This window comes from Peromyscus californicus, unplaced genomic scaffold (genome assembly GCF_007827085.1).
Source record: "Peromyscus californicus insignis strain IS unplaced genomic scaffold, ASM782708v3 Scaffold_4__1_contigs__length_199733344, whole genome shotgun sequence".
NCBI classification, from domain to species: Eukaryota; Metazoa; Chordata; class Mammalia; order Rodentia; family Cricetidae; genus Peromyscus; species Peromyscus californicus.
Window position 1 is genome coordinate 176619386 of NW_026294562.1, and position 9833 is coordinate 176629218.

At 52.1% G+C, this 9833-nt stretch overlaps 1 pseudogene; it reads left to right on the top strand.

Moving 5' to 3' along the window:
• The first annotated feature begins 3854 nt into the window (after positions 1-3854).
• LOC128124103 (formyl peptide receptor-related sequence 4-like) lies at positions 3855-4970 on the top strand (annotated as a pseudogene).
• The last annotated feature ends 4863 nt before the right edge of the window (positions 4971-9833 follow it).

Consider the following 9833-nt stretch of genomic DNA (forward strand, 5'->3'; position numbering starts at 1 on the left):
ATTTTGTCAGTTGATGGTGCTCAAAGGTGCTCACTGCATCCTAAGTCCCAGACAGACATCTCTATGCATGCAAGCTGCTGGAGTGAGCACCTTGACCCTCTTGTCACAGATGAGAATATTTAGCTTAGAGAGATGAAGTCACTTACTGAGGGTCACATAGCAAGGAAGTGATGGGGTCAGGGCTTGATGGGTGTGACTCCATTAATGCACTGAATCAAGTTCATAGGGCGCCTGTCAGGTAAACAGGTGGGCAATGGGGAGGGGCCAATATCTTAGGGGCGGTGCTAATATTTGAGGGGAAGGGCCTGACACCTGGAGGAGCAGCTAATATCTTGGGAGGGGCTGACTCACCCAGCAGGCCCGCCACTGCCCTTGAGAGCCTGTAACTTCTCTTTTCACTCTCTTTTCCTTTTCCCTTTTTTTTTTTGTTTTTTGTTTTTTGTTTTGTTTTTCAAGGCAGGGTTTCTCTGTGTAACAGCTCCGGCTGTCATAGAACTCGCTCTGTAGACCAGACTGTTCACTCTCCTTTTCCAACAAGCACTGACCTAGCACACAGTAGGTGCACGGGCCCCTTCCCTGTGGATCGAAGCTCCAGGAGCTTGCAGCACACAGTGTGGAAGCCAGCTCCTCAGTGAGGAAGGCTTCGCTCTTATCCACCGCCTGTGTCTCCTGGAAGGTGGCAGGAGGCAGAGTCCCCAGTCCGGGCCGGTTCCGTCACCCATGTTGGGAAATAGTTGTCACGAGCTCTTCGTCCCCTGACGTGCCCCCACCCAGCGTGGAACCTGCTCTGAGAACAGGCGCAGGGCGGATGGCTGTTCCCTCAGAGCCTGAGTTTTCTCATCCTGTGACTGTTCAGAAGGTCTGGCAGACCCACTGCCCAGGCAAGATTCGACCTCAAGACCCAGGGATCCTGTAGTGAGTTGTCCTCTCACACCAGGTGTGAATTCTGATTCTCGTTCTTGTCTATGACCCCCGGTCACACCCATCCCTAACAGTGGTGATTGAGGCTGTGCTCCACACTCCTTCCAGTTTGGGAGCTACAGGACTGGGACGCAGGCTTTGAAAACGGGGCCTCGGGCTAGGGCAGTCTGTCATTCTACCTACCTGAAGGCGGGAGGATTCTGAGTTCAAGGCTGTTCTGGGCAACTTAACTTAGTGTTATTGTTTTAAAAACAAAAAAAACAACTAGGAGTGTGTCTCAGCATTAGAGCCCCTGCCCAGGATCCCGTAGTGAGGGCCCGGTGGCATGGCTCAGCAATAGAATGAGCTGGGAGTGTGTACAAGGCCATCTAGTCCACATCCAGGGCAGCACTGAAAAGAAGAAGGAAAAAGACTGGAAGAGAAGGGAAGGACACAGTCCCTGCGGCCTCCTGTGTGCAGGCGCCATCACCATCCCGGAGGTTTAGACCCTGGGCACCAAGATCAGCCCCAAAGCCAAGCCAGGGTCCGGAGGAGAGGCTGGGCCGGCCAGGGCTGGAAGAGGTCTCTGTGATGGGTCAGGCTGGGGGGTTAGGATTTGTCTCAGGGTTCTGGGGGCTATGTGAGGTCTGGGAGCAGGAGAGGATTGGGGGAGGTGGCAAAAAGATGCCTCTAGGGCCCACGAGTGGGCGAGCAGAACAGGACTTGGAGCCAGACCTAGGGGCAGGGGAGGCAGCCTTCGGGTGGAGAGCCCAGACCAGGGGCTTGGCAAAAAGTTGATGGGCAGAGTGGGTAGTGCAGGGCTGGGGTGGGAGCAGACTGCAGGCTCAACTCCACACCCCTTCTCCTTCCTTGTCCCCCTCCCCCACTTCCCACACCAACCCCAAAGCCTGGCTTAAGCTGCCACCATTTCCTCTTCCCCAACACCGCAGCCCAGCCACACTCTCCAGGCCTCCCTTTTTAGGTAAATCACGTGGTGCAGAGATTTATAGGCAGGCAAAACCCTTATAAACATCAAATCAAATTTTAAACTTAAAAATTGCGTTTATCTGTTTACTTAGGGGTGTAAAGGCACTTCACACTTGTGTGGAGGTCGGAGGACAACTTGTAGTTTCCCGGGACCAAACTTAGACCACTAGGGTTTGCAATAGCCATCTTCACCTGCTAAGCCGTCTTGTCTTGTCTTTTTTTTTGTTTTTTCCAGGTCTTACGCAGTTCAGGCTGGCCTCACAGTTGCTATATAGGTGAGGATGACCTTGAACTTCTGATCCTCCTGTCTCCATCTCCCAAGTTCTGGAATTGCAGGCCTGTGTCACTAAGCTCTGGACCCAGGGCTTTCTGCTGGCTAGGCCAGTGCTCCACCGACTGTATTCACCCAAGTCTCACTCACACAGTCCAGGTGTTATTAAGATCATAGTGCTCCGGGCTGGAGAGATGGCTTGGAAGTTAAGAGCATGGGCTGCTCCCCCGAAGGACCCAGGTTCAGTTCCAAACTCCCACACGGTGGCTTACAGACTTCTGTAACTCCAGTTCTAGGGGACCTGCCACATTTTCCTTGCCTCCACAGGCATTGCACACACTTGGTACATAGACATGGATGCAGGCCGAATGCCCATATGCATAAAATAAAAAATAATCCTTAAAAAAATGTAGCCTGCACAGAGTAGATACCTAGCTCCTTACTCAAGGTGTGGCTGGAACTCATTCTTGAATAGTCCATTCTTGATGGACCCTGCATTCAAGGACAGTGACATTCTCCCAGCCTGATAAAATAAGTGATAGTCAGAGAAGGGCTTCTCAAGAAGGTGACAGGTGACATTCAATGAGGTTTTGAAGGGTGAACAGGAGTATGGTATCTGCAGTAACAAGATCAAGCCAGATACACCAGAATGTTAAGATAGCAGGGACAGGGTGTGTGTGTGTGTGTGTGTGTGTGTGTGTGTGTGTGTGTGTGTGTGTGTGTGTGTGTGGCTTATTCTAGGAACTACAGTGCAGGAGGAAGGGAAGTGGTGGCCAGGAGGCTGGTGAGGTGGGTAGTCACAACACACAGACCCTGAGGGGCTCTGACCCTCCCTGGGGATACTCAGATGAACTAGCCATTCCTTCCATTCTCAGAGAGGGGAACTGAGGCCCAGACTTAGTCTGGCTGGGTGGTCTCTCTGGTTTCCAGCCAGGTCTGACTCCCTTTTTTATTTGTGAGCTCACCATGCATTTAAACTTTGGGTCAAGAGAAGACCAGACCACCAGATGCTGCTTGGGTATTTCGGAGACACCCCACACCCACTGACTGGTAAGCTCAGGGCATGAGGGGATGGGGGCGGGGGTAAGTGGTGGTAAGACCTGGGTCTAAAACCTGAGCCAACACCCAAGAGGTCAGAGGACTGAGGGATGGGACAGGGTCCAGGTCCTGAATCCTCCTCATGGCCTTGGTGGGGCTTTTCATCCATAATCTCTGGGGCGGGCCTTGAACTTGAAGTGTCTGTGTTCTTCAGAAGGGAGGGAGGTGGTAGGGATGAAGCGGAGGGCCTGGAGAGCGAGGGTCAGACAGGAGGGGGTCATAGGTGAGAAGGGGAAGGCCGGGTAGGAGATTCCCTTCTTAGACTCAGGAGCTGGGACTTTACATAGGAGCACCAGGAAAACAGAAGGGATAGCACAGTGGAGGGTGCAGACGTCAGCCCTGCTTATCAGGACAGACTTGGGGGTCATTGGAGAGGAGGGTGAGGGCTGAGCTGGGTCAGGATGATGGAGGCATGATTTGTCAAGACGGGAGACTGGTGACAGGTCACAGGAACAAAGGAAGAGAGAATGGCACCAGGGTTCTGGGGGCGCTGGGACTGGCCCTGAGGCACAGATCCGGGGGCTTGGGACAACGGGGCGGGGTTATGTGTGTGCTCTGGTGTGGAGGCTTTGTCTCTCTCTCTCCAGCTCCTACAGCCATGGAGGAGGACCCTGCAGAGATGCAGCAGCCAGCACCTCTGGAGACTCTGTACCTGCCCTGGGCGATTCTCTTTCTCCTCTACTCTCTGGTGACAATTGTCTCTTACCTCCTGGACATGGCCAGCCACAGCCTGCTGGCCCAGGCTAGAGGATCCCTCCTTCCTGCCCCTCTGTCTGCAGCCTGGTTTGGCCACCAGCTCATAGCTGACATCGTCTTCCTGGGGCTCCTACCTCTCGGCCTCACCTGGACCCACAGCTGCTGGCCTCTGGGCCTCACCTTTTGCCACCTGGATCCATGTCTGGCCTTCTTGGCTTTCAGTACCAGCGGCCGGCTGCTGACTCATGTGGCTGCTGACCACTGTACCTCCTTGCTCCGACCTTCCTGGGCACTGGGTCATTGTGCAGTTCGCCAAATAGTTATCTGTGCTGGTGGGTTCTGGATCCTTCTGCTGGGCCTGGCTGGGAGAGCCTTGGGAACTTGGAGGGATGGAAATGGCTGGAGGGACCCTTTCAACAGGACAATGACCCTGGAATCCCCCAGGCATGGCCAGGACCCCTTGGCCTGGAGCCCTGTGCTTGATCAGCTGGTGTTTGGGTTTGGGGTGCCACTGGGGGTACTGAGTGTCTTCCACAGTGTGGTGCGGGGAGCAGCTCCAGCTGGCCAGGGTCTCCGGGAGGCCTCCAATGCTGAGTTTGCCAGGAGCCACTGCAGCCATGCTGTTCGTCTGTTGGTTCCCCTTCCACCTTCTGATGCTGCTCAAGTTCCTGGGCATGTGGGGGCCCAGACTGCAGCCGGGGGATGTGTGGGTGTTGCTGAGACCTCTGGGGCTCACTCTGCTGGCATCAACTTGCTTCCTCAACCCACTGCTGTATGTGTGTGGGGACAAGGAAATTCAGAGACGGCTAGGCCAGGCCTTGAGGTTCCATGGACAGGAAGGAGAGGAGGAGGAGGAGGAGGTGGCAGAGGAACCTGGGCACTGGTGTGGAGGCTGAGAGGCTCTGGGGCAGCCTGAGGGAGCAGGGCACAGTCTGGGGTGGGGGTGGGGCTTCTGTCTTCTGAAAATGGAGGCTGGGCTGAAATAAGGGCACAGGAAGTGGGGTGGGGAGGAGAGAGAGACTTAGAAAAGAGGGACAGAGACCCAGAGAAAGAAAGAGATTGGGGGAGTGGGGGAGGGTGCATAGGGCGCGCAGGTAGAGGGAGCAGTTGGTCCTGTTGGAGTCATACAGAATGTGGCAGACAGAGGTCCTGACAGGGAGCAGGGGTGACAGACAGGGCAAGTTTACAGGGTAGAGACAGAAACTAGGAGGCTCCAATGAGGTGTGTAAATAGAACTTGTGTGAGGAAGAACGGGGTGGGGAGGCAGGCAGGCAGACTGGGAGAGGAGACAACAGGTCTCAGCTGAGGCAGTCAGCTGGCCTGGTCTGGACATGAACACAGGAACAGAGTCCTGGTCACCAGCCACCCCTGCTGGCCCAGCACTGAGCAGCTCCTGAGACCCAAGACCCAGAACTGGTGCTGGGACAGTCCCGCACATAAAGCTGGCCATTTGCCCGCTGCGTGGTTTGGAGAGGCCCGCCGCTCCCGCCGCCGGCTCTGGACCTCTGGAGGGGCTGCGTTCTGGCCAAGTGTCAACTACCTTTCTTCTTCTGGGGTTTGGAAATCCCAGGTCCCTTTTAACTACACTTCCCCTTTGGGAATGGAACCCAAGGCTTTGAGCATCCTAGGGAAGAGCCCTGCCACTGAGCCAGAGCCCAGCCTTTCACTGGAAGATTCTAGGCAGGGGCTCGACCAATGAGCCATGCTCCAGCTCACTGGAGGATCCGAAAAAGTGCTCTCCTTCCAAGCCACCTCTCAAGCCCAAAGGTGAGCTCCACCTATCTCTAGTTTTTTTTTGTTTGTTTGTTTTTTGAAGACAGGGTCTCATTCCATAGCCCAGGCTGGCCTCAAACACATGGTGATCCTTCTGCCTCAGGCCCCCTTCCAGTGCTGGGATGACCAGCCTTCACACCACCACCACCACCACCACCACCACATCTGGCTGTCTTGAGCCTCTGACACTGTCAGATGTAGAAAGAGGGACATTTAAGTAGATGTACATGGAAAGGGAAAGGCGCCTTCACCAGAGTCTGGCTGAGTCGCCAGTTAGAGTCAAGAATTCCAGCACCGTCAAGATTTGCAGGCCAGCACGCTAGCTCAGCGGGTCAAGAAAGAGTTCACCACCAAGCCTGGCAACCCCGTTAATACCCGTTAATACCCGGGACCCACACAGTGGAAGGGGGAAAACGTCTCCTGCCAGTTGTTCTTTGACCTCCAGGCGAGTGCTGTGGCACACATGCCACCTTCCTCCCATCCAAAACCGAACAACAAACACACACACAAACCCCAGAACAAACACCTGTTTATTCTGATGGCTGCCTACAAAAACCAGCATTCCTTATCCTCAGAGCTGTTTTCAACACGAAGGTTGAAATAGCAGCGAACCTTGCACAACTCTGAAGCATCTGTGGCCATGATTTTTTCAAAGCTGTAAACTGCAAACTTTAAAGAATTTTAAAGGCGGTTTTCTGGAGAATCTCACAAACAAAGCTATAAACTTTGGGTGCAGATTGAAGCATGCCCTAGCTCCCCTGTGGACTATGGTTTTATTTTGAGAGCTGTAATCTTTTCTGATGAGCCCTGGAAAGCATCTTGTGATTTTGCAAGAAAAGAGAAAAAATAAGTTCCTCTGAACAAAGTAATGTCAGAAACTTCCAAAAAATAAAAAAAAAAAAAACAGAGTTGAATATGTGACCAGAGTCCAGACACTTGCGGGTGATGCTGTCTTAAGAAGTACAGCCCTCCCCTAGGCATCTCTCTATCGCAGAATCTTTTCTTGGGGCTGGAGAGATGGATCAGAAGTTAATAGCATAGGCTGCTTTTCCAAAGGATGTGGCAACTCACAACCACCTGTAACTTAAGGCTCTAGGGGGGGTCTGGTGCCCTCTTCTCTCTCCATGGGTATTAACTGAGCTCATGTGCACAGACACACAGTCAAAAACAGTATTTTAAAAATCTTATTTTTGTATATGTTTATGATGGGTGTGCATTCATGTCAGACTATAGGTCTGCATGTGACATGACATGTGTGTGTTTGAGGTCAGAAGGCAACCTGAGGATGTTGATCCCCACCTTCCACCTTAGTTGAGACAGGGTGCTGTGGTGGTTTGAAAGAGAATGGTCCCCATAGGCTCATATATTTGAATGCTTAGTCACCAGGGAGTGGCATTATTTGAGAAGGATTAGGAGGAGGAGGCCTGGTCTTGTTGGAGGAAGTGTGTCACTTGGGGTGGGCTTTGAGGTTTCAAAAGCCCACCCCAGGCCCAGTGTGTCTCTCTCTGCCTGCTGCGTCTTTGTCTGTGGATCAGGATGTGAGCCCTCAGCTGCTTCTCCAGCACCATGCCTGCCTGCCTGCCACTCTACTCCCCGCCATGATGAGCACGGACCAACCCTGGGAGGCTGTAAGCCAGCCCCAATTAAATGCGTTGTTTTAGGATTGTCTTAGTCATGGTGTCTATGGAACAGTAACTTAGACAGCTGTCTTTGCGTTGTTTGCTACCGCGTATCCAGAGTAGCTGCCCTTCCGGTTCCCAGGGGTTTTCTTGTGTGTGCCTTCCTTCTTGGCACAGAAGTGCCAGGATTACAGCCTCAAGCTTCCCCACATGTGGGTTTTGGAATGTCAGACTAAGGTCCTCATTTTATCTAGCAAGTACTTTTAACCCACTGAGCCATGTCCTCAGGCCTAAACTGTTTTCTTTGAGAAATTCACTTTTAACACTGTATGTGTGTGAGTGTTCCGTCTGCAGAATGTCTTGTGCATCACATGTGTGCTGTGCCCACAGAGGCATCAGTCCTCTGAAACTGGAGTCACAGAAGATCTAGAGTTTCCATGTGTTTGCTGGGAATCCAACCCGGGCCGTTTGCTCTTAACCACTGAGCAATCTCTTCAGCCCTAAACTCTTAATTCCAACTCTGTTTCACACTGACTCACAATTCTGGAGAGATGACTCAGTGGTTAAGAGCACCTGCTGCTTTTACAGGGGACCTGAGTTAGGAGTTTGTTTCCCAGCACTCATGGCTGGCAGTTCGCAGCCTATTATTCCAGCTCCAGGGGATCTGACACCCTCTTCTGGCCTCCATGGACACCCTCCACATGTGTGTACATTTACACACACACACACCACATACATGTAATTGAAAAATAAAAGCCAGGGGTGGTGGCTCACCCCTTTATCCCAGAAGGGACAGGCAAATCTCTGTTATTTTGAGGCCAGTCTAGTCTTATATAGCGAGTTCCAGCTAACCTGACTCAGAAATAATTGATTAATTAAATTAAAGCACATAATGCAATCCTGACACTTAGTAAATATTTACTTTTAAAAATAAAATAAAAATAGTGATAATAATAATAAAAAAGAGTTCCATCTTTGTCTGAGTAGAGGTCTCTGGAAGAATCTCTCAGGCAGCAGAGCTACCTCTGGGAAGCACTCAGCTTCCTCTCAATAATGAGCAGCCTCAGAACCCCAACTGCCCATTCATAGCACCCTGGGGAGCTTTCAGAGCAAAATCAATGCTCCACCCCACCCCAAGCTCAGTGGTGGGAATTGACAAAGCCCTCTGTGGGTCTACACAGCGCCGGCCTGAGACATGTCCATCTCCGCTGGACTGCGGTTGAGAAAATGCCAAGTTGATCGCTCCCTGAGGACACAGAAATCTCATAAACGACCAAGCCCTGGGGGAAGGAGGGATGAGGAGGACGCAAAGGCTGACTTGGTTATGTGGCTGAAGACACATTGGCAGCCAAGCAAGTCCACCTGGGGAGTGAAGAGAAGGGGTGAGGCAGAAAGGAATGCTTGCAATGGAGGACCATGCAAAGGGCACCACAGCTGTTGGGGCACAGCAGGTGGGAAGCCGTGGCGTGTAACTACTCAACCACTTTTGAGTTACGGGGCTAAGGATATAGTAGAGAGGCCTGGTGGGGGCCCTGTGAGCAGGGAGGTGCACAGTGGTCTTAGGTTGGAGAGAGGCCACTCGACTGACGGGAGGAGGTGAAGGCTTGGGAAGTGTTTAGGAGAGAACCCAGGGAGGCCCAGTATGCTCTGCAAATTCACACCCCGTGGCCAATTAGAAGCTGGGAAGGTAGTCCGACATCGCCATCATGCGGCTATTTCTGATTCTGCATCCAAAGAGCCATTGTATTTGAGGTCAGAGGGTGCTGTTACAGGCTCTAGTCAACAGAGGGCGCGACTGCCAGTTCAGCTTGGTCTCAAGCCACTCAAATTGCACAGTTCTGAGCTTAATAGATTCACAAATCTGTTTGTGATTTGAAATTTCTAGTCCTTATCCTGAAGACCCAGCATATACCCTGTTCAGAAGCCACTGCCTCGGATACTGGGTGGAAATGAACAGGTGTGTTCCTCAGGGCATTCACTTGGGGAGGCTGGAGAAGGTGACGGGAAGGTGATCGAGTGTGGGCTAACCGAGTCCCTATTTGGCGTTCTGGACGCTTATACAAGAAAGGGATTTGATTACATGTGATAGCCATTGAATAGGAGTTTGCTAAGAAAAGGAAAAAGGAGAAGCGTCAGCATTCCTTAAGATAGCTAAGAAAGGAATCATGACCATGCAGACTCTTGACACAGTCACGGGGTCTGCTCACACATACCTTTGAGCTCCAGCTATCCTTAGTGTGGCCTTCTGTTAAACAGATTTTCACTTTCACCTGGCAGGAGTGCTCAGAGAGAAGTTATAAGCCTTAAGTCCTGAACAAGCTGTTTGATGCCAGATGGAGAACTGGACCACGGGAGTTCTCCTCTGTGCTCTGACACTCATGGCTGAAATGCCCTTCAGATACCTATGGCCCTTAAAGACTCTTACTCATTCCTCAAAACCCAGGTCAGACATCAGACCCTGATTCTCCAACTAGAGAGCACAGGTCATT